General features: G+C 36.2%; 1 long non-coding RNA gene across 1 annotated transcript in view; it reads right to left on the bottom strand.

Moving 5' to 3' along the window:
* LOC120409883 overlaps positions 1 to 25,120 on the bottom strand; it is a 55,563-nt gene extending 30,443 nt beyond the window's left edge. Inside the window, exons 1-3 of the long non-coding RNA XR_005601750.1 lie at positions 25,022 to 25,120; positions 19,807 to 19,862; positions 3,818 to 3,894 (exon numbers count right to left, since the gene is read on the bottom strand). This is a non-coding gene — a long non-coding RNA (uncharacterized LOC120409883). The remainder of the gene's footprint in view (positions 1 to 3,817; positions 3,895 to 19,806; positions 19,863 to 25,021) is intronic.
* Between the last annotated feature and the right edge of the window lie 1,242 nt (positions 25,121 to 26,362).

The following is a 26,362-nucleotide window of genomic DNA, read 5'->3' as shown; positions in this document are numbered from 1 at the left end:
TAACAGTTAAAATGTAGTCTAGAAGAGTAAATGCTACATAAACACCCCTTCTAAGATGTGCAAGCAGTACAGCTATCAGAGGCCCTGCTGCCTGAGGTTTTGGCCCTACGTAGCCTAAAAGAGAGGCATACTGTTCTTAGGCAGGATTTCTCAAGGGGAGAGGGAAACAGATTTAGTTTTGAAAGTTAATTTAATTCTGGTTAAACATCCATTCCATCTGCCAGCAGGAATATAGCGTTCTGTGATACCACAAAAATGTGCAAAAAGTAAAAGATGCTCTTAAAAATTGCACGAAGCTGATGCTTGAAAGGTGAGATTCCCTCCATCTGTGCGGGATGGTGGAGCAATCAGGCTCTGAGGTACCTACTCCAAACCCAGAGGGAATGTACAGAGCTCTGTAAGTGACCTGTGCATTGTGCAGACCCCTGAATTCCCATACACAGGAATCCTGCTGGTCCTGTTCAGTGCACACGCTTTACCAAGTGGTCTAAGTTTGGTCTGGTGCTCCATTTTGGAACTGCAATCACAATTTATGTTTGCTGGTAATGAAATCCACTTTACTGCTTTTCTTTCACAGCCACTGATGGTCTGAACATCATACATGGCACAAGCCTTTCACTCCTGACATGACCCCATTTGTGCCCAGGGAATAAACTGCTGGAGGACCTTATGCCCACCCTGAGATTGGGGTGCTCTAGGTGATACTGCAGGAAAGAACTCCCACCTTTCCTCCTTTGGGAAGGAAACAGCTCTAACTGCACACATGGCATATTCTAGTGAACATGACATAACTCCAAACTACAAAAGAGCCATTGCAAAGCATTAAATTTTCCATTTAGATACACCCATTGTACTCTCCCACCTTAATCTACGTACTGGTCATTCTGGCAGTGTGTAGAAAATGCAGCTGTGTTGCCCTAAGCAACTTTATTAATAGGTATGTGATACTCAGTAGTTAAGTAGGTAAAATTAATGCTGAATGGAAAGGTCTGAGGTTTGGTGTTTTCTTAAAAAAAAACGTGATTTATGCTAGACATGGCCTCTGAAAAATCTGTAATCCTGGTGATTAAGAAAGCCTGAGTTCAGAAATTGGGAACTTGACCGCAGAGAGATTTGGGTAAGATTTCTAAAACCAAGTGATTCAGCACTTACACTCCACTGCTTTCTGAGTATCTAAACGTCTTTTGCAGATGGAACTTAGCTACACTGGAACATTAATTTCTGAAAGGCATCATGGGAATGACAAAATAAGGAGCTAAACTTGGATCTCCTGTAACTCCATCACTTCTCTATCAGCCCACTGTTAGCTAGTGAATGGGAACCAAAAGATGAAATAAAGTAGCACTTGTGGCTATAACCGCAATGAGGGGAAATATAAGAATTCAATAAATCACAGATATAGTGAAAACTAGATCACATTTTTAAAAAATATTTTCTGTTTTATCATCCAAAAGTTCTAGTAGTGATAGAAATAAAGAAATTAAAGTTTACACTGTTTCTTGCTTTGTATGAACTCTTTCATTGATTGCAGGACTCTAGAAATGAAAAATTGGTTTGTTCACTGTAACATTTTCAATGAATCATATTTAAGGTGACACTCTGGTATTATACTTCAAAGCCATGTAGCAGAGAAACATAATGACCTCTCTTGTAATCCTGGAGTTTTCAATGGAGCATCCTCATACAGCAGTAATTTGATATTTTGCAGTTTAAAAATGTAATTGAAAGCATTTTTATTGGATGTGTTCTCATTACAGAGCCACCCAGCCTTCATTTGATAAAGCTGTTTAACAACGGACTGAAAATGAATGATCAGTTAGAAGGGAAAAAACCACTGATGAAAGAGGAAAAATAAAAAGCTTGGAAAAATTTTAATCACTGTAAATTTTGAGATAATGACATTGCTCTTCAAGGTATTCTGATTTTTTCTCTGCCAGCATCCAGGACCCTCTGTATTACATTAAATGCTTCACTGCAGTCTTGCAAGGTTTCTAAGATGTAAACTGGCAATTCACTGAAGCCACACTGAAACAGCAGCACTGCCTCCTTTTCCCTGTGCGCTACCAGACTTCTTCTTTTCCTTATCTGTTTTCTTTCACTGCCATTTTATTTGATATTGCAGCCTTCATATGACTTCTGAGTAGCTTTAGGAAGTACTTACAAACAAGTAGAAGTTTATCTTCCTTTCTGTTTTACCAGTCTTTGCATCTCTTAATTCTAATTTTTCTATGTGCTTTTCAGCTTTCCTGATTCAACAAAGGACCTGGCACTAGTTTTATGCCTCAAATTCAAATGAATGAATTGGAAGTTAGGTATTCAGTAATTATGGATTATGTGCATTTGAAATTCGAGAAATTGGCCACACATTATAAGAACCAGCTGGGTTTGACAACTGGTGATGAGCTGTGATCTGTTTATGTAACTCAAATGGAATGGAATAATGCCAATAATTCAAAATAGGAAACTTGTAAACTGCATATTTTTTTAGTATAATAAAAAACTGCCATAGATAAGAACCCCACGAGAGTGATCAAAAATAAACAGAGTAGGAGACTCATCCTGCTTCATTTTTTTTCCTTAACTGTTTGTAGGCTGAGATTTTTTTTCCATGCTAAAGCAAGTGAGATGAATTTTGAATTCTTGTGCTGCTAATCTCTAAATGCTAAATGTCCCTCCGTTTTGTTAATTTGCTTCAGCAGCTCCCATGAGACTATTCCGGTTACCACAAGCATGTTTTTATACTGATTGATTCAGAGACAATAGACAGAAAAAGTATAAAACCAAATAGCTAATAATAGAAAAGTAACACTGGCTGTTGTAATTAAGGACAGCTTTCTCTCACTTAGCAATAAACTACATTGAGATTTTGTAAGTAATTGGCAAAATAGCAAGTAAACAAAATCTACACATTTTTCACTTAAGTTTCTTGTCTCATCTGTTCTAGAATACCTCTATCTGTCTTTTTTGATGTTGTGATAATGAACAGTTTTCGGGTGTTGGGAAGCAGAAGGAAAAAAACCCAAACCATTTATCAGAAAAAATCTTCTGCTTATTTGAGCAACAGAAATGTAGCAATGCCTGAATCTTAATTTCAAGTTCAGTTTAGTTCCTTTTACAAAATATACAGCTTCCTCTCAGGCACTTGTCATTTTTTTCCTTATTCCCTGAAATTATTGCGGTCACCCACTGCCATTTTAGTCCCTTGTGCTCTAAATAATTCTGCTTTTTACTCCTTTTTCATTTGATCTATGTATATTTTTTCCTTCACTTCTTTCATCGATGTCATGACTCAGGCTGGAACTCTAAATAGGTCTTCAGAAGTGCCTTATCAGTAAACTGGATATCCCTTCCAATTTCATTAATGGACCCAAGTGTCAAATATTAATTTTCCTATTATATTTCTTTCTGATGTTTCAAATACTAAAAAATACAATGCAATTAATCTTGTTCTTTCAGCTCTTAAAGCAGAAAAATCATACTAAATAATTCATGCTGAATTCCTTTGAAACTTGTTTTTTTTTTTTTTAATGGTTCATGTAAGGGAGGAGAGATAAAGTAGTGACATAATCTACAGAAAACACAGCACTGCAGGATGCAGCCACACAAGTGTCATACAATGGTCTCAATCCTGAGCACACCCTACTACCTTTCAGAATATGTGGATTAATTTAGATCAGTAATAAGGACAATAGATCAGAACTCCCTATTTAGATAACCACTGTGACGTTATTATGGAGGGTTTCTACTGGCTCATTTAAGTGTTTGCTGAGAACTGATATTTGCCAAAATGGCCAAAATCTAGGATTCACTTACATACCAGGGTTCCTGGAGATCCCAATGCAAATCCAAATGGTACTGAAATCTGTATTCCATTGTGTCACATGTCACAATTCTCTGTAAAGGAAATAATGAAGGATTCAGAAGAAGCTTGGATATAACGGAATAGAAAAATAGCAGTATGGATCTTGAAATCCTGTGTTTGGGAAACAGAATTCATGTCATAATTCTAAGAAGCAATATCTGATATCTTCTCCAAATCCCGATTCATCTTTTTTGATTTTTGTATCAAATATTTTTGCTAATAAAGGAATGCATTTGAATATAAGAAAGCATAGGAAAAAAAGAAAAGGTAAAGCAGGAGAAGGCAAAGAAGCCTTTGGTACTTGCAGAAAAGGGAAAAAAAAATGAGAACATATAACAGAAGTAGATTTAAACTTTGAAAAAACCTCATGGGGTTTACAACGTATTTTACTAACTCTCTTGGCATTAGCTTTCTAGCAAATACTATGGACCTGAACTATCAGATGAGGAGAAACAGTCTGAGCAGTCTTCTACTGCTCCTCAAGTGGCTTTGATGCAACAGGTCAGGATGGGGAGGCATATGGCAACCGGAATAATGTCTGGAGAAACAGCAATGAAAAATGATGATCATTAAAGAAGATTTAGGGGATTTCTGCTGCTATTGAAGAATCTTAAGAATTACTTTGTTATTAGAAACTGATGCATGATTCTTATTTTGTTTCCACAGTGTAAAGTGATTTACTTCAATAAAGCATTTCAATCTGCAGCACTGATCCATGAAATCCAGCTTGGCTATCCTGACTTTCTCCCCAAATACACATGAAAAAAAATTTCTACAGAGATATGTAAATTTTCTAAGTGTACTCACTCTGATTTCCCCCTCTGAGATATTTCAAAAAATACCCCGTCCTTTTTCCAAAAGATAGCAGTGAATGCAGAAAGATATGGACAGTATTTTACAAGACCTTATCTGAATTCGGAGACTACTGCGGAGTATTTAGGAAAAATTATTAAGAAGAAAGTTTATTCAGTTCTGGGGTGTTTTCTGTTTAGAAAAAGTGATTCCCAGGAGATGAGGTGACAGCTGTCCTGTAGCAGCATTAGCAGTGTACTTTCAGCAGGCTTTTATGGATAGATGTTCTGGCAGCTTCTCCTTTCTCTCCCTATGCGGTGTTTGCTCCCTAACCTGCTGCAAGGGAGAGAAAATGGAGTGATAAATGGCATGAACGTAACCAGAGTTAAACCAGGATACTCTCTGAAGGCTGTGGGAAAAGTTACACTTTTTCCACGGAGATAAAGCCTTAGTGTATGATACGATGTCCTCTGCTCTGAGCAGGTCCATGGTGCTCAATAAATAAGGTGAATTTCGTCAGTCAGAGACATAAAAATAGTGTGTTGCACCTATGCAAGGAGCAAATGATTTTTTGAAAAATTGGGCTCTTAAACTGTATTATGTATAACAGTTCTCCCCATCACCGTTCATCCATCCAGATAAAATGGTACCTCTTTCCTCTTTAAATGTCAAATATGTAATATATATTTTGAAATGGAAAGGATACCTTAGGGTACATGCTAATGTAGTTCCTTCAATTACATTTTATGATTATGACCTTTATTCCAACAATAATTTAATGTTTTAATTAAATTTGTAACCATTTTCATTGCTGCAAGATGTCCTTCATCTCCCTCTACTGTAATTTAATGAAGTGGTTTTCAATCACAATCAGCAATATCTAACAATAAATTTTAATACCATTTTTCAGGAATCTTAAGAGGATCTTTCATGTTTTAAAACAAACTTCATACCAGTGCCATGGCAAGGACTAATTCCAACCTCAACTGTAAGCAAAGAATACACATTTTCAGTCTTCTCAGCCAGCTCTTGAGATGTAAAGAATACCCATCAGTAATTACAATGTCTCTTGATTTATGGCACGTTTCTTACTGAAAATCAGCATCTGGATGCAGGTTACTGAGTTCAGTGTGCATACACCTTTAACATCTCAAATTTTCAAAAATCCATTTGCTGGGAAAATATCCATTGATATTTGAAATAATAATCATGTTTGAATATCTTTTGACAGTATTAGGATCTGCCTGGCCACAGATATTGATGAAAGGAGTGACTTACACAATGCAGGAGACTTCTGGAAATAGATTACAGAAGAATATTACTTGTACACCTTCCAAAATTTTGAAAACAGCATTTATTCTTTTGAAAACATCAGTCTAGCATTTATTCTTTGCAGCAATTTCTATCTGGTTTCAGTCTTCTTGTTTCTATAAAGATGATTTCTTTTCAACCAGGTTTATATTGCCTATGGTAATAGGCAACAAAGGTGTTCAGGAAAGGAGAAAAGAACACCAGGAAAAAAATGTGCCGAATATTTAATTTGAAGAAGACAATAAACTACTGCTATATATTCTTTATGTAACACCAGCAACTCTGCCCGTATTTGCACAGAAGGGGGAAGCACAGCAGCAGAAACAGGAAAACCATTAACAGGATTAACTCATCATCTCAGAAAAAAAAGAAACAGGGATTTTTTTTATTTTTCTTGCACATACATTGAAATTTTCTTGCAAGGACATAAAAGACTTGCACCCTTTTGTGGTATTTTAACAACAATCAGGGAAATCTCAGCTAGTTTCTAACCAGGAAAATGTATTACCTTAGAAATAAAAAATCAGGTGAAAAGAAAAATCAGAGCACCTAAACCTGAAGAAATGTTGACAGGGTCTGATAACATGGATTTTTATATTAGAGTCACAATGCCAGTGCTGTTGCCAAACCTCACAGTAGCTGGTTTCAGTTCAGGTCTGTATATTGGGGCACAAGAAGAGACCTAGTCTGGGGCCTGTAGGTGGGTTGAAGCTTGATGGTGGTCAGAATCACCTGAAAGGAGCTAAAGAATTTTAGCAGATTGCAACAGTAAGAGGAAAGATGAAGGTTTTCTGAAGCAAGGCAGGGAACAGAAGTGCCAAATGGAAATGAGAAGTTTCCACAGGAGAGAAGGTGTAAAGCAAGAAAGCAACGGTACATGTGGTGACAGGAAAAAATCTGGGCTGCAGTGCAAATGAACAGAACAGAGTCAGAATCTCTGCACTGATAAAGTCTGAGGAGATGCCAAGAAATATAACCTGGATTTTGAGAAAATATAATGAGCCTTGTAACGCTGTGAGCCCTATATAACGTCAAGTAATTTTTTTCCCCTGCACTCTTCTAAATCTTAGGTAGAACAAAGGTACCTTCTACCACGGATCTCTCATATCCCTCTTTCTTGGAAGGTGGTGAGTAAATTTTATCAGTTGCATTAGTGTAACTTGAGTTTGCACAATAAGGATAAGCTATGTGAACCTCTGGTGTGATTTGATACAAATTGCCCTACCTGGGTAACGAGAGAAGGCTAGAAATTACTTAATTCAGTTCTATCCTCTGCAGACCAAAAGCAATCAGGAATATACCTGGACAGTGATCACTTGTGGAGTGCTCTCTATTCATTGTGTGGTCATTGGTTTCAGTGCAATTATTATTTCCAGCCATAACTTGGTAATGAATGAAGAGGATTAACTGCTGTTGTGCTTTAACAGTTTCAACTGTGCTCAAAATTCTTTCCTGTCTCTTGGCAGAAGGGGAATGTCTGGCTTTCAAATGGGTTTGAGATGCATCTATATTTGTTAGCAAATGATCTTCACTTCTACTGCTTCTTAATTTTAAAATGTATATAGCTCTCAGCCTGAGACTCTTTTGGTTAAGAACAGGAGTGATTTATCATCTCTCTATAACTTGGACTGCTTGTCTTGCCCAATTTCATGAGATACAAGTGTTACTTTTGACAAAACAGCATGATATTTTTCTGAACAAACTCAAATAGTGGTTTTCCTGGCCATGTGCATATTTTGAGTATTTTTTGTGCCAACAATGGAAAATATTTTTCTCCTAATGGTAGGCTTTATTTTTCATTTCTGCCGCTTCTAGTCAAGAAATTCTCCAGAGAACCATTTACATGAGACAAAATTGGTTCTCAGAAAATATATCAGAAATGCCAAAGTAAGGAGAATGCATAATCTAGTGTATGAAAAAGATAAAATACCTTATCTACTTTGTGTCAAATTCTGGCAATCAAACTATTGTACTTGAAGTATCCCTCTCTGTCAGTGTAGGATGGGTCACTGGCTTCTTCATTAAAATCCCAGTTTAGAAAAATCATCACTATTTCTCAAAAAAACCCCAAAACAAAACAAACAGGAACAAAAGAAATCATAAGCCAGACTTCTTCTAGAATGCTGGTTCCTAAAAAACAGCCTTAGTGGTTTTATTTAGTTGTTGATGTGTGATTAAGAAGGTGAGTAAAAGTGCCTCAAAATGTATAAATTAAGGACCTTATATATATTTCCACACCTCAGTTTTTCCATGTCTGAAATGGTCACATTAATGGAGTTGGGATGGTTTAGATTATTCTATTCCCTGGCTGCTAAAATGATCAGAATATCTGCTTTAGGGAGCTCAGAGATGACTAGAAGTTGTGAGAACATCTGGGCAGATCTCTCACAGCTGAGATGGAATCTTTTACTTTCTCTTAAACTTGTATTATGAATATAGAGGTTCTTGTCTGAGATAAAATCAAAAGCAGAAACACTTTAACACCCCAAACTCTTTCAAGTATGAAGGTGTCAATAAGTTGTTGATTCTGAATTATAAAATGAAAGAAAGCACTTCATCAAATTAAGAAGTACCTCAGGAATCCAAAGGAGGTTTAAAAGTAAATGCATATTATTACTAAATCCTGAGCCATAAAGTGGCCCTGGAAAAATGAGCTTTACAAAATGCATGAGATGCAGCTTAGCAGTATACAGATGGTACAGAGGTGCATTCCCAGGAAGAAAACACACTGTTCAACTTGCAATTCTAAAATGTACATAGTGGTTTTATCCTACACTGTAAAATAATCTGCAGGTAAAAAAGATGTTTTGGAACTGCATTAATAGTAAAGAATGATAAACCCACCTTATCTCTGTCCCTCCAGGAATATTTGCTTCAAATGAACATGTCAGGAGTGTGAGTGTCTGACTATAGGATAGTGGCACCTCAGATTGGTGTTTTCACCACTGGCTCACCTCCTCCCTGTTATGCTGAATTAATAAAATCTCAGGTACAATGGAGTTTCAGGTTTCATTTAGAAGCACATGGGAGTCAATACCTGTGTTAAGGTAGTTTGTGTACACAGAACGGCTGTGCAAATCCTTGTGGCAGGGTTCCCTGAAGAAAAATGTGTATTAGGGGAACAATGATTTGCAGACCATTTTCAGAGTTTAATAACACCATTTTCAAACTCTGTCTCTTAGTAAGAGACAGATCTATTAGAATATTAGAAGGGAGGCACAGCAAAGGAAGTGATATGCACAATCTTTTTCTCACTTACGGTAAAGCTGAGACAGAAATTTGTATGATCTTATTGGAGTCATGATGTCCTGCATACAGGACAAATGAAATCACTATTTTCTCAGGGAATTATTTGTCTCTCCCTCTTGGTGTGGTGCAGCCCTTTTTGAAGAAATATATGTTAAATACACTTAATTTTTTTATGTTTAAACTTGGTGTTAAGGCATATGCTTTTATTCCAGACCCTCTTAAACATTCCTGTGCTGATGTACAAGCATTATTACTCCCAGAAGAGTAGAGAAGTTTTAACTACATCAAACATTACAGAAATTAAGGAGATCCACAGGTATACAAGATCCACAAAATCTTTTCCTTTTGAACATAAAGTCTCATTATTCATTGACAATCAGCAAACTGGGTCAATGTTGTATTTATCCAGCAAAGTTATTGTCAAAGGGTGGGAAGGAAATTTCAAAAGGCTGAACTTGGTGCTCAGGAATCTGCTCCCAGCCTGCCTTCCGCTCCAAGTCAAGCTTTAACACTAGACAGTCATTGGTTACCCTTCAAAATTAAGGTCAAGCTAATTAGTCTAGAAGGTCTATACAAGCATTTTATGAGAACCAAATTAATACTAAACGAGTTAATCATGATTAACATTATTACTGAACACTTAAAAATTATAGGGCCATTGTTTTAAGGCCTGGTCCAGTTTACAGCTAGCTACCTCATAGTAAGAGAATATGTGCTTCTGAGCTAAAAACACATTTGATCAATAGAAGCAATGAATTTTGTGAGGAGTGGTATTTAAACCATCAGATATTTATAAGTAGCAAAAAGTTTCTGAAGCTCAATAAGTTTACTGTCCTTTGTTGCAATCCCTTTTTAACAGATAAATTCGGAAATCCTAATCCCAATCTCTTCTGTACAAGTTTGTTACAACTGACATTTCTTTATTGATTTTGGTTGAGTTGCTTCTCACTGAACTGGGGACAGAAAAAACTTCATGGTTTGCATTTGAAGTCTGAATACACTGAGATTCAGCTCACAGCCACTAAATCTGGTTTGATAACCAGAGATAATTAGTGGCTTACATTTTAAAAATAGATTTAGTGAAATCAGCAACGTAAAAAATATTCACTAGAAATTTGCCTATTTTTCAGACAAGTTTTTGTTTTGCTTGGAGGGTTTTTTTCGTTTCTTTGCTGGTTTGTTCTTTCCATAAGGGATAATCGATTTTGTAGGACCCATATAATGGATTTCTCTTAAATGCAATATAACTCAGTAATTCAAAGTTATATTGTATCCATTACTGGTTCAGATTTTGACAATTTTTTGCAGCTCCAAGTAATAATTTTAAATACAATTCTGGTGTCATTTTCTAAAGAGCACCTTCATTCTTTCAGGCAGGTGAAAGGTTAGTGCAGCCTGCCTGAACAGCAGATGGCCAGCAGCAAATCTTTTCCCTGCTCACATGATTATAAAGGGAGCACACTGCTATAAAACTGAGTTTGGTATTACTAATAATCATAACCTACTGATTGATTTATAAAGAGCCACCTGAATATTTGCAGAATTTTACATCAAAGAAATTTTTTATTTCCTATAAATGGATAGGAATTATTCTGAAAAAAGCATGATCCTGCAACATAGACCTTCCAAAACATCCAAAGTCAAATCCCAAATGTTCCTGGTTTCAATCAGTAAAAATTTTTATTTTTCAGTAATAACTACCATGAAACTGCCATTAGTTTTAACAGTTCTGATACTGATTTTCCTGGCATTTTAAATAAAACTGAAACACTGTCCTCTAGTTTTGCTTCTCTCGAGTAGCAGGCTTAAAAACCGTATGATTGTACATGTGAAAAAATTATGTTCAACTCTCAGTCACACATCATCCTTTCTCTGGTTGCTGTTACGTTATGTAATATTATGTTAACATAGAATATCTCAAATTGTAAAGGACACATCGGGATCAAGTCCAACTCTGTGCTCCTCACAGGACTACCTAAAGTTAAGCAGCATGACTGGAGCATTGTCCAGATGCTCCTTGAATTCTGACAGGCTTGATGCCTATTATATTATATTATATTATATTACATTTTAATGTAATTTGCATCAATGTATACTAGAGGCTGATCTCTAAGTCTGACATATTTGTCAAATATGGTATTAATATTCTTCTGATTCATTATAAGAAATGTTTTGCAGATGTTTCCCACAAAAATTTAAACGCAAAGTTACAGCTTCCAATAAAGCTTATTCTTAGCAGTTATGTCTATTATTTAAATTCATATTCTTCTAAAGCACCAAGTGCCCTGGCCTATTCTGTTTTCTTATGAATCTGTGGAACACTATATTACTTATAAAAAGTAATTAAATTCCTTTCAATCTTTCCATTCATGGTGGCTTAAAAGAAAAAGCTATAATCCACCTTACTGCTTTTGTTGCATGCTCAGTATTTACATTTTTGTGTAAAATCTCATTATTCAGACTGCTGATTGAATAACTTTGAAGTGTGTTGTGTCTCATTAGCAATGCTGCTCATTATGCAGGGTATGATGACTAATGGAAAGCCATTGCCTCACAGCTCTAGGTGATAGAGATTTTTTATTATGAGCTACTGTTCAGACATGAAATGATTACAGAGGTAATAATAAATAATTAAAAACTTAATTACAATTTCTTTCAAGGATCATCACCAGTTTGCCCATATTTAGGTTTTTGTTATGATGTTCAATGTGGGTGTTTCCTTCTACATGTACATCATTTCAAATGACAAATATTAATTCCAAAAATGATACATTTATATGAGTGACACGAAGTTAAGGGTGAGAAACCTCTGAGCAAGGTTTTGAAAATGCTGTGGTCCCTAACCCTCAGATCAACACAGGCCAATTACCTCAAAGTGGGAATCCTAACATTTAATCCTATTTTAATCCTAATAATGATTCATTTAATCCAAATAACGCTTGAGATAGCCTCAAGATACAGAAAACTTGCATTCCTACATTAAAAAATATGCTATTATTTTCTCTTTCTGCATTGAAAAATACATCACAACAAGGTGATCCACACAATAGTACTAATAAAGGAAAAACCTCAGCCCAAGCAGAAATATACACAGTTACACATGTTCTTCAACAGAAATCATGTATATATATATATATATATATATATATATAAATAAGGAATCCAGTGGGGACATAATATAGGTATATATATATATATATATATACATCATGATTTGCTTTTCGTGAAAGGTCAACCATAACTTCCTTATCCATCAAGTTTGTAACAGAGTAAGAAAATAAGGATTTCCAGCTGGGTTTCATATCATGTCGTGCAGTACCCAGGGTTTCAGCTCTGTGAGTGAGGGCATTCAATTCTGCTAAAATATCTCTAATTTCCATCATCACAAACAGCTCCTTCTTACGAAAAGAGGTGAATTCAATCTTTTTTCGGTTGTTTGTTGCATAGTGAAATTTTTGATTAATAGCTACTTTACAAACAAAACATTTAGAAAATGTGCCATCCCTTTACAAATGCTTTTACAAGTCATGGTCCCTGGCAGAATTTGTCTACTTGTATTTTATGAACTGCATTCTGAGCTAAAATGAAAACCAGTGTTAACTTGTCAAAGAAAAATGAAAGACATCCTGAAGAGCCACAGAGCTAAAAGGAGCCTATTTTTAATTTAAAGGAAGTACATATGTACCACACTTAAATCATTATCCTCATCAGGATGACAGGTGATGCCAGGATAATAAAAAAAGTCTCTGATTAGAAATCAAATTGCTATGACAGAATCTAAAGGCCACAAAGCCTTCCAATTCCCATCCTCTCTGTCCTCTGCGTATATTCTTCCTCTTCCTCCACAATAAACTGTCTATTCATTCAAATTCAAGGATACACTGCAGGCAAGAATCAGTAAAGATCAACATCAGAAAACAAACCAAACAAAAATAAGATATACAGCTGTCACTATAAAATTTTCTAGCCATAAAGTAAACCTCAGGAGAAGAAATCAACTGTACTGCTGAGAACACAGGAATGCCTTTTGTCAGCATTTGCTTCTGGTTTACCAAAATAATGAAGTGATAAGATATCCACTCTGTGTTACAGATCTCGATTCTAAATCAGGAAATACAATAATAACTTAAGACACACAGTGCAGATTCCCTTCTTAGTTGTAAAGGAGAACAGCCCTGCTACTATACTAGTTAGTACTAGAGCCAGAAAAGGAGCTACCCACGTATGTCCCATTTCCAGGAAGCAAAATTCAATTGCAGGGATATTCCAGTAGCAGCAAGTCCAAGCAAATGTGTCTCAAATTATTTTTCCTTGACTGTGTTGTTTATGATTTAACTACATCACAAGTATCAGTAAGTGTACTTTGAACAATCGTGACATTTAATTAACTAAAAATAACCATTGTTTACATGTAAATTAGATACTCATTGGAGAAATCATTTCTTTTGAAGTGGAATGATGTTATCCTTATGGATTTGACTGACAAACTTAACTCTTCATTATATTATTCCTTGCCATCTAAATTATCAGTAGGATTTGATATGACCACAAGACATAGATTGCTGCAGAAGCTTAATACAAAGACCACCTTCTTATTTAAACTGCTATAAGTGAAAATACTTCATCAGTTTCTCAGATTTTGCCTTCAGGAAACATAAATCTGGAAGTTCCAATGGGTTAGACAAGACTGAAAAGTATATTGGGCATCCTTGATCTAAGGGGGCTTTTCCACCTACATTGCAGAGTAGCTTTGCTTATTAATTACATTTACAGCCCTTTGCAAATGTGTTTAAAGATTACTCATTTCCACAGTCTAGGGCTGGCGAAATGAAATCACAATAAACTGGAATTCTGTGCCCCACTGATCAATAGTGACAAAACCACAGACGTCCTTCTACTGCACACAAGTCCTTCTACTACTTGAACGCACCAAGGACAGTCCTGAGCACTCCGCCAGGCTGCGGCATTGGTTTAAATGACTGCCATGGTAGAATCTTTCTGCGTTCCTTTATTTTCCCAATACAGACTCCTGTAATGTCTGAAGCTAATTTGTCATAAAATAGTTGTTTTCTATCTCAGTGTGCCTTACAGTACCCTATTCTCGCCTGAGTACTTATACAAGTAATGACTTGAGGGGCAGAAGGTGGCAGAGATATTCCAATGCCTTCATTCTTTTCTGCCTGGGTGACATTTTTAGCCAGCAAAGCATGGCCTGTAACAGAGAGAAGGTTCTTATGAATTCAGTTCCATTGTACTCCACCTATTAAGCTCAGTTTCAGAGAATTCAACCTAATTTTTGAATATTCTCTCAAAAGCTCACAAAGCTCATGGTGCAACTTTCTTCATTCCTCAGTTCTCAGAGTAATAAAACTCAGTGGTGTTTATTACCTTGCCTAGAGCTCCATGACTTTTTCTGGTTTGGTTGCTATGGGACTTTATATTTTAAAAGTTTTCATTGACTTGAGTGCAGATGTTGTACCGTTCCTGGCAATAGCACTCTACAGCCAAATATATATAGCTATAATGGTAATTTCAATAGCTAGGCTATTTTTTCTGTTTTGTAATATTACTCTGCTATTAAACTTTTATAGCTGAAACTCCTAAATTAGTCTCTTCAGCATTTCTATACACCTTAGAAAAATGGCTCTTCTAACTGTATTACCCAATACTGTTACCTATCAGAATGTGTCATTATTATTTCTGTTTGGTTCTGTTCTTTGTTGCTCTTTCTCTGTACATTTACCTATTCTACAGCTATACATCAAAATATTATTATTATCACCTCTCCTACTGTCTTAAATCTAGGCACACAGTCCAAAAATGCATCATGTTTGCTCTTTTCATGGCATGCCCATGCTCTTTTCTTCCCATGGTGGGATGGACATTAAGAGTTAGTAACTTTTCCAGTCCTCTTTAACAGCCTAGAAATATGGATGATACAGATATGATTTATGTGAATTTGTTGACTGCTGACAAAAAATTAATTATTGCCTCTAATACATAGGACTTACAAATGAAGTGGAATTGAGGGAGGAATCCAGGTTGGACCTAAGGCCACTGCCCTTTTTGTTCAATTATTTGATTTCATTTTATACAGGATGTCTAAGAGTCAGGAACCCAACATGGTGGCAGCTGAATCAGTGAAGTTTTTTTCAGCTAAGTGGGTTAATAGCATCTCTATTTTTTTCATTTCAAAAAATGAGGTTAAAACAATTCCATTTTGTAGCCAACCTGCAGCAAGAAGACCTTGTCAGGTAGCAGCAGAGATTCCTAGGCAACTAATTAAGATCCAGTGCCTTCCCACAAAGGTGTACTTGGCCACAGATGTGTCATTTTGCACACTGTTGGCTGCATTTATTTGCTATGACTTTGCAGCCCCTTATTAGAAAGACATTTTACTTTTCAAACAACATCCACTCTAAATAAGTGGAGAGCAGGTCTCTGAAACTTGGAACGTATCCCAGACAAAACACAATGCACAAAGCTGTAACTTGTTCAAGAAATGATACCAGAAGTTAGAATATGTTCCTGATGAAGCTGTAAACTTCAGCTGGTAGACTTCTCAAAATAAGGTTCAATCTTCCTGCTTAGTGATGAGTGGGGTGAATAGCACTTCCATCTGTTGTATTGTGCAGAAATAAAATAAACTTCAAAGAGGAAGCTCTTAACCTGTTTGTTTTTGCTGAAATGAAAATACCAATTCAGCAAGTCATATTTTGGAAACAAGTCTCCAGTAATCATAATATTTTTTCAGATGCCAGATGGCCTGGCCTGCTCCCCTGGTTTGTGCATCAGAATAACTAAATGCTTGTATTTCTTGATGTGCCCTTTTAGGGTAGACAATGAATATGTAAAATCATTAAAATTAGAAGATCTGAGATGAAACCTCAGACCTACCAGACCCAGGGACAAATCTGCCAGTGACTTCAGCACTGTTATATTTTCATCACAGCTACATCCCAGAGTTGAAAATATGTCTGTTTTATTTTGACAATGGCATTTCCAGACAGATAGACTGTTTCTTCAAATTATTGCTTCAACAGACAATCCTTAGGAGCTGAGAGTGCTCTAAGGAAGCATTTTATGACAGTAAGCAAAGGCACATCAGGAGTGGCAGAATCTAAATATTTTTTTGACTATTATTTTGAGTGACGTATTTTATAGTGCTTTTTTTTTTTTAACCTGTAAACAGACATACTGCTTTCCTCATATTTACAGGTCAGTACCTATACAATATACAATTGTATATTGTATACTGTAAAAACCCAGGTGCTTTAAAAGCTTCCTGAAACGAAAGTTTCATTTCAAATGTTTCCCTTAACAATTTCTTGGAAATGAGTTATCATAACCCACTCACCTGAAAAAATGTGGTGTTTTGGATGTGTTTACAATTGTACACAGATTTCACCTTAAATTTTAAGTTCCCTAAAGACTGGTGCAAAGAAAATAAATGTGACAGTTTCATAGGCAGTTAGCAGAGTAAGAAAAGATGTCTTTGGAAACTCCTCGCTGTCTGTTTACTACAGAATACTCTGGAAATTCCTAGACTTTAAGAATGAGAAAGTTAGTTACCTACATTACTTCGAAGGGTTCTTTCTTCAGGACTGTACCTTCACAAAACCAGTACATCTTTCTTCTTCTGAGAATTAATGTACTGACAGTAACCACTAAGTGGGTAAGAATTCATGGTGGTAGATTGCTGATGGGTACAATTACAGCCAAGCCCACCTTTCTGTAATGTTATTTCATTGACCTAAATGGATGCAGCTTTGCCCACCTTGTATATGACACAAAGAGGGTGTAGAAGTATTACTAGACCAGACTGGTCTTACCAATTATTCCTATGTGACAGGACATGTTTGGACTCACAGCATGTGACATGCACTAAAACCACAAAGACTTCCACCAGATTAGTGTTTCTAGTACAACATTAATCGTTATCCAGGGCACACATTTGAAAAACATACGCTTCTGACACCGCACTCATTCGAAACAACAAGCATTTTAATGCTGATTCCAAAGGGAATGGAATTTGGACTAATGAATTATACAATGAACTCCTGTCATTTTTGCCTATTCTTTCAGCTAATAAGGCAGTATTAGACAATGACTGTGCACATTTTCTTGTCGTGCTACACTGTTACCGTCTAGGTTGTCATGCTGATGTAGCATTGAAGATGAGCTGAAGAGTGACTGTTGATTATTTATAAAGAATTCTGTGGCTAACTTTGCTCTAAATTGGGCATGTAATGAATGCCTTACTGCAAAGCAGGGAAATAACACCTATTATAGGCTAGAAATGAATCATTGCAATGGCAAATCATTTTCTAAGCTGCAGTATTTTCTCTGTTATTGCTTTGCTTTAAACTTTAGTGAAAAGCAATTACTTTATTCTTTCTCTTTATTTTTATTGCTGGTGATTCTTATGCTAATTTTCCCCTCTATATTTGATTTGATCTTGAAAAGGCTTTTAGAATTTAAAATTAAATTGAATTGGTGATACTGCCCCACCATCTTTCACCTCCTACCTTTCTTACCCTCAACCCCCACTCTGGGTTACGAAGAATCCTTAAGAAAATACATTGAGCAAAATCAAAGCTATTACATTTAAATTGTTTCTTGTTCTAAATAAATGAGACAAATCAACATCCTCTAGTCATCAGAATAATAAAAGTTTGGGGTTTTTTTATGTTAAGCTTATTATTAATTTAATCGTTCAAAGAAACAAAAGTTCCCTGCATTTGAAGTGTTACCTATTTGAATTTTTCCCCTTGAAGGATCACACGTCTCCTGCAATTAAGTGAAATGTATTCACTTGTGATACCTTTGTTGTTCTATGCCAGTGACTTAGGTCTCTATAAAACATGTAAATGTTTTCCTTGCAGGGAATTTAGTAAACAGAACGTGCTACTTTTCAGATGCATCAATAATCACTTCAAGTAAACAAAAAATAAAATTCTGACAACAAACAACTTACAGTTGTACCCATAAACCTAGAGGTAATTTTTCGATCATCCGTTTTTTCTTGGACTACAACATTTTAGAAAAAAATATATTTATTATCAAAAGTCACTGACAAGACACAGAACTAGTGAAGATTTACGATGTTGAACACTTACAGCAGAAATTAAGGACAGAGCTCTCCAAAGTCCCCTCTGATGTCAAAAGGGAGAGAAACTTTAAGTACAGATCTAGAAAATTATCTATATTGTGATCTTTGTATTATTTCTAGTCAGGTGAGATTAAACCTCAGTTTGCATTAAACCAAATTAATTCAGCACTAGTGTTCCTAGAAGAAAACTTCACAGTATGCCTACAATGACTGCCAAGGTGCTTTCAATTTCCTTACCTCAGGAAGATCAAATGATGCAGAACAAGAAATGGAAATGATACTTTCCCTAAAGTTGGATCAAACATAAAGGCAATATTTTCTAAAAACCATAAAATGTTACAAGCAAGTAATGAAATACCTTCCTGTAGGCCTGGGGGCAATCTTTGGTGTAAGTAAACCTGAAAATGTGCTAAAAGAAATCCTTGAAAAAGGCTCCTTGTTTTTCTACCCTTCCCTGAACTCTGGCCTGGGACACCATGTTCTGTTTATGGCTGTAATGTCAGCAAACACTGAGCCTTCATTCAATTAATTTTGGAAAACTTAGAACAAAAAACAAATTCGGACTTCTTGCATAAGCCTCAGGCAATTGTGCATGCATTATTTCAGAACAGATATTGCAGGTTAGCTGGAAAATTGCAGTAAAAATGATTGTCTCAGTCACAAAGGTGGCACTGTCACATCTTTTCATTCTTCCCAAAGAAGATGAGGTGAATTGCAAATATAAAAGAATTTATCTAGAGAAGTCTAGGGACATAGGTAAGTCTTTAATTTTTTATGTCTTTGAAAGCTCAGAAAATACAGGTATAGCTAGGCAATAACCATGGTGAAAAAGTAGTATGCACTTCAAATTTCAAGAACTACTATTAAAAATCAGACAGTATTTTTTCATTTCTATTAACAGAAATTTCTTTAAAACCTCACTGCTGGCTTTAAGATCAAATAAAACACATTGTGACTGCCAGTGAGCCAGGAGATGAGTGATTTAAATAGCTTTCCATCCTTACCATTGATTTAATAAAAAAGTAAGTTAACATCAAACAATCCTAGCAAATTTTCTGCAGCGCTAATGATTCGATTGTGTTCTGATAAAAGGCTATATTTATTGCACAGTCCAGATCATTAGACATATAATTTTCCATAAAACTATTTTAAAATGTATACTTATTTACCTCTGAGTAATGTTGGGAACTTATTTAAATGCCGAATAACTGAAGTACAGCAAAAGCACTTTTTAATATCCCAAATTTAGCTTTGTTCTTATGATTTGGATGGATGAGCATAGTTAATTTTAAATTTTTTTAATATCACACCCTTACTTTCAGGTTCTTTTTTCAAGAATTTGAATAGAAATGGTACAGTAATTCTTGTTGGCAGTTCACCACAGGATAAATGTGTGAACTGAGCACTTGTAGAAATAATCAGATTCTTGATGAATGGTTGTCACTGTGCTGTTCAGAAGTTTTTATGGAGTTTTACCTACCTCTTAATAGCTGAGATCACACCTGGGATAGGCCTGGTACATTCCAGTTACTGCATCTGTGGACAATAATAGTATGAGGATTTGGGGGTTTTTTAATGGGGTTTTTTGGTGGTTTTTTTTTTTTTTTTTTTTGTTGTTGTTGTTGTTTTGTTTTTTGTGGGGTTTTTGTTTGGTTTTTTTGTTTGTTTGTTTGTTTGGAGTTTTTGCTGTCATTTTTTAGACCAATGCAGACATTCAAGATGCAGATTGAGACGAGACGAAACCATGGAAATGTTTTTATTAGCTTTATGTTAGCCTGTTCTGACTAAACTGGAAGCACCAAAGCTGCAGCTAACTTTCTGAGATGAAATATCATCATCACATATGGTTTAGGAGATCCTCATGACATAAAACCAGAAACTTCAATTTGAGTTGTTGCAAGCAGCTGAATTAATAGAATTCTGTAAGTGAAGGGGCTTATTTTGCATGTAACATTTTAGTTGCATTCAAAATCTAAAGGGCCATTATTAACATTTCATCCTGAAGAAGCAATTATTTCATCATAGATGAGTGAACAGATAGGAGAACAAGGTCCTTTCTCATTTGATTGCACATGATGTAATCTGTGATAACATTTTGTTCAACAAGGCATTCAACCAGTCATTAATAAGAATTCCTACCTGTTTTTAGAGCCTCACTAAGAGTGCAGTCTCTCTGGTTTTCTAAATTTTAGAGGAACTTCACCTGTGCAAAATGAGAAGCGCTCTTGTGTCATTTCCAGTGGTGTGGAATTACATTTAGACTCATAATTTGCATTTTATTGTAAGCTGAGCCTTTATTAAAATATACAGGATTAGAGGTGTGTACCTCTTACTAGTGATATCTGCAAAACAGAATCCTCTCTTTCCCTCTCCCTATCCCGTAAGTCAAGAAGTCCCCCACAGTTAAGAGTCAGAGGTGAACAACTTTTGCTTTGCTGCACCAACGGTGTGTGCCAGCAAACATTCGCTGTGTGCTGTACATCCCTTTAGCTATTAAAATAAACAAAATCCTTTCCTGAATCAGCTTTCTGAAAAGACTCATTACTTTTTATTATGTTTTTGAGCAGATTTCCAGAAGGACTAGGAGAATATTCAGAATCATAGGGAAATAGTTGTTGACTACTGGCCAGTAAAATTGATTTTTAAAAGGGACATAATACATACTTCGTGGTTTTTAAACATATGACATCTAATCTTTAACACTTGGGCATGGTACATGAAATAACTAATTCCCAGCTTGCCTGGCCTTACAAATGAGTCATAGTTTTAGAAAACAGCAGAATCATTTACATCTGCGATTCTGACTTGATGTTTCTTAAAATCGTCTATCCCTGTGAATTAAGCAGTGGTGCCTAATGTATTGACAAATGTATTGAATCCACACAGACGTACTGAAACCCTATGTTTAAAGTTACAGCAAAGCAGGCACTGTAGCAGGTAAGGAGTTAATGTGCAAAATATTAATAGCCCTGAAGTTTCTTTCTGTCAACAACATATAGGCTGTCCTTTTGAAACCTTTCAGTTGTAAATAGCAGTTCTGACAGGAAGGGTAATGCAGCCTAGGCATCATGTGCTGTCTCTTCCGTGGACTTGAAGCCTTTGAAGGCTAGAGGCTGTACAAAGAGAACCGGGAGAGATTACAGGAGAATTTTTCAAAGGCATAAAGAGTTCTGAGGGACCTAGCTCCTATTCAAAATCAATGAGTGCTGGACACCTAATTAGCAAGGGTACTTTGAAAATCTCCCACTCCTTCTCCTTTATGCAAGTTCCTTGCTATAGAAATTGTACTGAAATAGAAATCTAATTGGGAAACACTGTGACCAGAAAACCACTGTGACCAGAGGTGAGGAAGTGGATTAACTGCATATATCAAGACAAAAACTTCTTCTCAGGCATGTTTATTGCACTTGCTGGTTGAAATCAAAATCAAAATCTTCACCAGTGTGCAAACTCTTTTGCTTTTCTCCTTGAATTTCAAGATTTGGACTCTGAAGATATCTTGTCTTTAGAAATTAATGTGTTATTTTTCAGCAATATTACTTTGCTTTCTGTTATGTTGATATTAGTGTTGCTTTCATAAAATAATATAAAGGCCCCTATCTGTGTTTAGAGGGCAGGACATACTCAGCTTGTCTGTGCTATTCCTGATAAAAGCATTCTTTGATGGCCAGAGGTTGTGTCTGATTTCACGTTACAAGGTAGCAGCTGCAAGCAAGTGGATGATCATTGCTTTCCCACCACCCTCCCTACTCTCTCAGGTTTGAACCAAGAACAAGGAATGACTGGCAAGCCACTAAATTGCATGTCCATTACCTTCCAAAATGTAAACTCGAGTGCTAGCTCAAACCAGTATGACGTGGGAGCTGAAAGCTGGGAACAGGAGAATGGAGAACCCAAAGAGAGTTTGGTGAGACCTGTTGTGTGCGTGTCTGCATTATTGTATTACCTACATTCATAAACCAATCCTCTTCAGAGTTTTAGATATGACTGGCCTTGGAACAGTCATTTTTTCATTTTCATTATTATTTTCCTAACCATTATCCTGCGATATTTCATACATGACATTCCAGTGGATTATTACAAAACAATACATATTGTGTGGCACCTAAGTAAGCCTGGACCACTACAGTAATTAATTTCAGTTTAAATTCTTACACTTCTTCTCATTTTCAAGTCAGGTACTCCCTTACTGAGGCTCTGACTTCTGAAGTGACTTATATGGCTGGTGAGAGAAGATCTTTGTATAACCACCTACAGTTGCAGAAAGTATTTTATTTACCTTGTTTCTTCATCTCCTGATAAATGAGGATCAGCAGGGTCACCTGACAGTAAGGAAGCTTACCAAAACATTATATCATTTTTACATATGCTTTGAGAAAGGACTCAATTTTCTCCCTCAGGGAGTTGAAATTAAAGAGAAGTGAAAATAGATAAGGCACACGGACTACAGAAAGGTTATTAATTAAGAGTTTACTAATGTTTATGTGCAAATGGAGTATTTCAAAAAAGAAGCAGGAATGGTCGCTCTCATGCAAATTATTAGAGAACTAAGGTTGTTTTAATGAGAAGGACAAGGGCCACAGAGACATGCATGGCTCCATAGCAGAAGAAGTTTTTACTAGCAGCTACTGACAGACATGCTGGTAGCTGAGCAGAGATTGGCCTTTATATCTCCTTGGCAATAGGTATTTCTTTTGCCAGAAATAATTTTGGTCTTTCATCCAAGAGAAACTTTACTTCTTTCCCTTAAATATCATTCTGCTTTTTGTCATTCTGCCAGCTGATTCAAAGTCTCTGGCTTAGTGCCTTGATATGACACATTTTCGACTTGCCAAAAAAGAAAAATTTTATATAAAGCCATTCTGGCAAATATCTATTATCATCAAGCAAGAAAATCAAGGTTCCACTTGACATATACATCTGATTTTAATCAAAGTATTAAGACTGATATTGATAAATGGGCCAGGAATTGCTCAAACGGTGACTAATGCTACACTGCCTGTGTAATAATTAGCTTAATGACAAGAACTACTGCGATGCAGCATGCCAATTTTCCCTTTGCATTTGCAAAAAGTAGATAGTATTTGAACTTCTTTGAAATAACTGTATGCTTTAAAATACTTTTTGTTTACATTCCATACAATTCTTTCTCTCATCACTCAAAAATTGTGCAACACTTCATTAGGATGTCTTTCGTAAGGGGACTCATCCTGGAAGCTATTCTTTTCATCCAGCTAGAACTTCTCCTTGTTTTAAGTCAGGGTTTTCTCATAGAAAAATATAAAAAAGATAAAAATATTTGGACCATAATCCAGCACAAATTTATTAATTTCTTTCACTTAGAATGTATTTTCACACCATGACTCATAGTACCAATGATAATCTTGCATCTTTCAATGCATGCAACTAACTGTACACTATGAAACAGGTAAGTATGTCAAAGTTGTCTCACCTTGTAGATGCAATTTTTTTTTTTTTTTTTTTTAAGAATAATTGAAATTAAGAGAGCCCTGGCTTGCCAATAAAGAGCCTTTCATTTTTAACAGAAGGATTCAATATGTGAAATTTGGAGGGAAGTGCTTGCAGATCCCAGCATTTCCAACAAAAGCATAGTTCTGATACATTAAAGTCTCACACTTTGGAAGGTGCCTACTACTGAGTGTGATTATCCCAGCAATGCCTCATCATCACAAAGCCTTCAGGGCAGGTTTCAATAACTTGTTTGTCTTACACAGGACAGCAGAGTTTTGATCAGTGAATTCAGTTAGGAATTACTTGCCATGGTGATACACAGCTAGATTTCATCTACCATCATTTTATTACAGCCTCTGCAGCTAGATTCCTTTTATTATAGTTTTGTATGCTGTTACATTTTGCCTTGTAAGCTGGGGGGTAGATGAATATATTCCCCACAATCCATTAATATAGTGAAACTTCTGTTTCTCCCACTTCAAATTAGTGAGGGAAAAGAAATCTGGCATGTGCACTCTCTGCAAGACAATAGATTTTTACTGGGTCTAATTCAAGAGTATTTCTTGCCAGGAAGGAAAAAAAGGAAAAAATTGCACTGTTTTGTAAAAGCTCTGTTTCTTAAAAAAATTCTGTACAAGAACTGAACCATTAAAACAGCAAACACGTGAAAAGTATATCCAAAAGAACAGGGGATGAGATCTGGATCCATTTTTACTTATACCAAGTGTTTACTTAGCCAAGGCACTTAAGCAGCTGCCATTAGATAGAAACATCTATCAGACTAACGCAGGCAAAGTTCCCTGTTTCGCACAGTGCTTGCCATGAGATGTTTAGCTTTAGCGAGGGGGAAGAGGTAGTATCTGTCACTTCTTTAAACTGAGATGGTTTGAGGAGCTGCACCAGGCTACTGTACAGCCCAATTTTTCAGAACATGTCAGAGGGCAAATCTGAATTTCATAATGTTAGTGATTGGCTCTGAACCATAAAAATGCTTAGACTATTAAGAACTATGAACTTGCAGCTGAGGCAAGCAAAAAGAATTTTCTTTATTTCCTTTTCTATACTTACATTTGGATTTTGATGTTCCGAGGAAAACAAAACACTGTTCTCTAGTATGCCATGCACAGAGACAACAATTTGGGACTTGAATTCTTATAAACAGTTTGTCTTGTCGTCATCACAGTTGCCCCTCTCCCCCCACTCTTACTGAAAGCAGTACTTACAGGAGCTAAACCAGGAGGCTTTCCAGGAGTCTTTTCAATCCATTAATTTACTTTTGTGATGGGAGGCTGTGGTCTAGGTCCAACATGGCAGGTCAGTGTGGCACCTATGGAAAAAGAAGAGAAATACACTGAGAACAATAATTCTCTGCAAATGGCAATCCTTAGAGAGAAGACAATGCTTCATCTGTGAAATAATAAGCAAATCAACACATTTAATACATGTGGAAATGTGTAAGAGTAGTATAAACAAAAAAGGCCATGGTAGAGCAAACACACTGCCCCTAAGGTGAAGGCTTTATCTGAGATAAAACATTTATACTGTACTCTGCACTCCTTCCAAATAAATAAAGAAAGATAAACTCAGACACCCTGCACTTTTCAGGTCTTAATACCAAACTTACTGAAGTTCATGAGTCACTGATTTTAACTGGTTTTGAATGAGACCCTTAAGGAGAAAAAACTGTATCCATGAGAATATTCCCTACTATTCAAGCAGTTTGAACATGTGCCTTGACAGAGTGTAACCCAACCAATTACCCATGCAACCTCGTATGTGAATAATTACCAGTTTATGTTGTCCCTGCTCTGACCTCCAATAATTACACTGTCAGCAAGCAGACCTCATCAGTCACTTGCCAACCTTATCTGCAGATTGGGGAATAAGAGTTTTGTTTACCTCTCCTTGAGTTACTGGAGAACTACAGAGAACATCTGCAGCATGATTTAAAGCGTAGCTTGTAGTTCTCAAACTCCACTGTTTAGGTAGTGCGAAGCAAAAAGTTGAACAGTTGAACAGGAGGTATCTTTGGCACCCTGAATATTTCTCCTTCAAGTATTCCTGTCATTCTCAATTGTTAACACGGACCTACTTAAACACAGAGCTATTTAAATACTTTTAAATGTTACTTGCTGTAGCTCTTCTCTCTGTTAGCTTTTGGCAATATAGGAAAGGACAGGAGAGCAAAGGTCTGGAGAACTTTGATCCCTTCAAACACTACAGGTTTGAAACACCACATGAACCATCTGATACAGTCCCTTCAGTAATTGTCTCCTCTGATTGTTCACTTGCCAGAATATTATATTCAGCCTCACATTTTATATTTCACACTGTCATAACAGAGAGCAATTTTTTATTTGTGCTTGGCCTGTAAAAGTATATAGAGACCATATTGTTTGATATTATTTTCTCCTCATATTTCATTGAAATCTCAGCTGCCAGCTTCCTAGCACTGAGTACATTACTTTTGAAGTGCAGTGTACCTTCTAACAATCTCTTATTTCAAAGCTTACATTGCCAGTTATAACTCAAATCTGCTTTTCTCCCTATGGTGCTCTTCCTCT

This window comes from Corvus cornix, chromosome 4 (assembly GCF_000738735.6).
Source record: "Corvus cornix cornix isolate S_Up_H32 chromosome 4, ASM73873v5, whole genome shotgun sequence".
NCBI lineage: Eukaryota > Metazoa > Chordata > Aves > Passeriformes > Corvidae > Corvus > Corvus cornix.
This window is presented reverse-complemented; position numbering and strand designations above follow the sequence as displayed.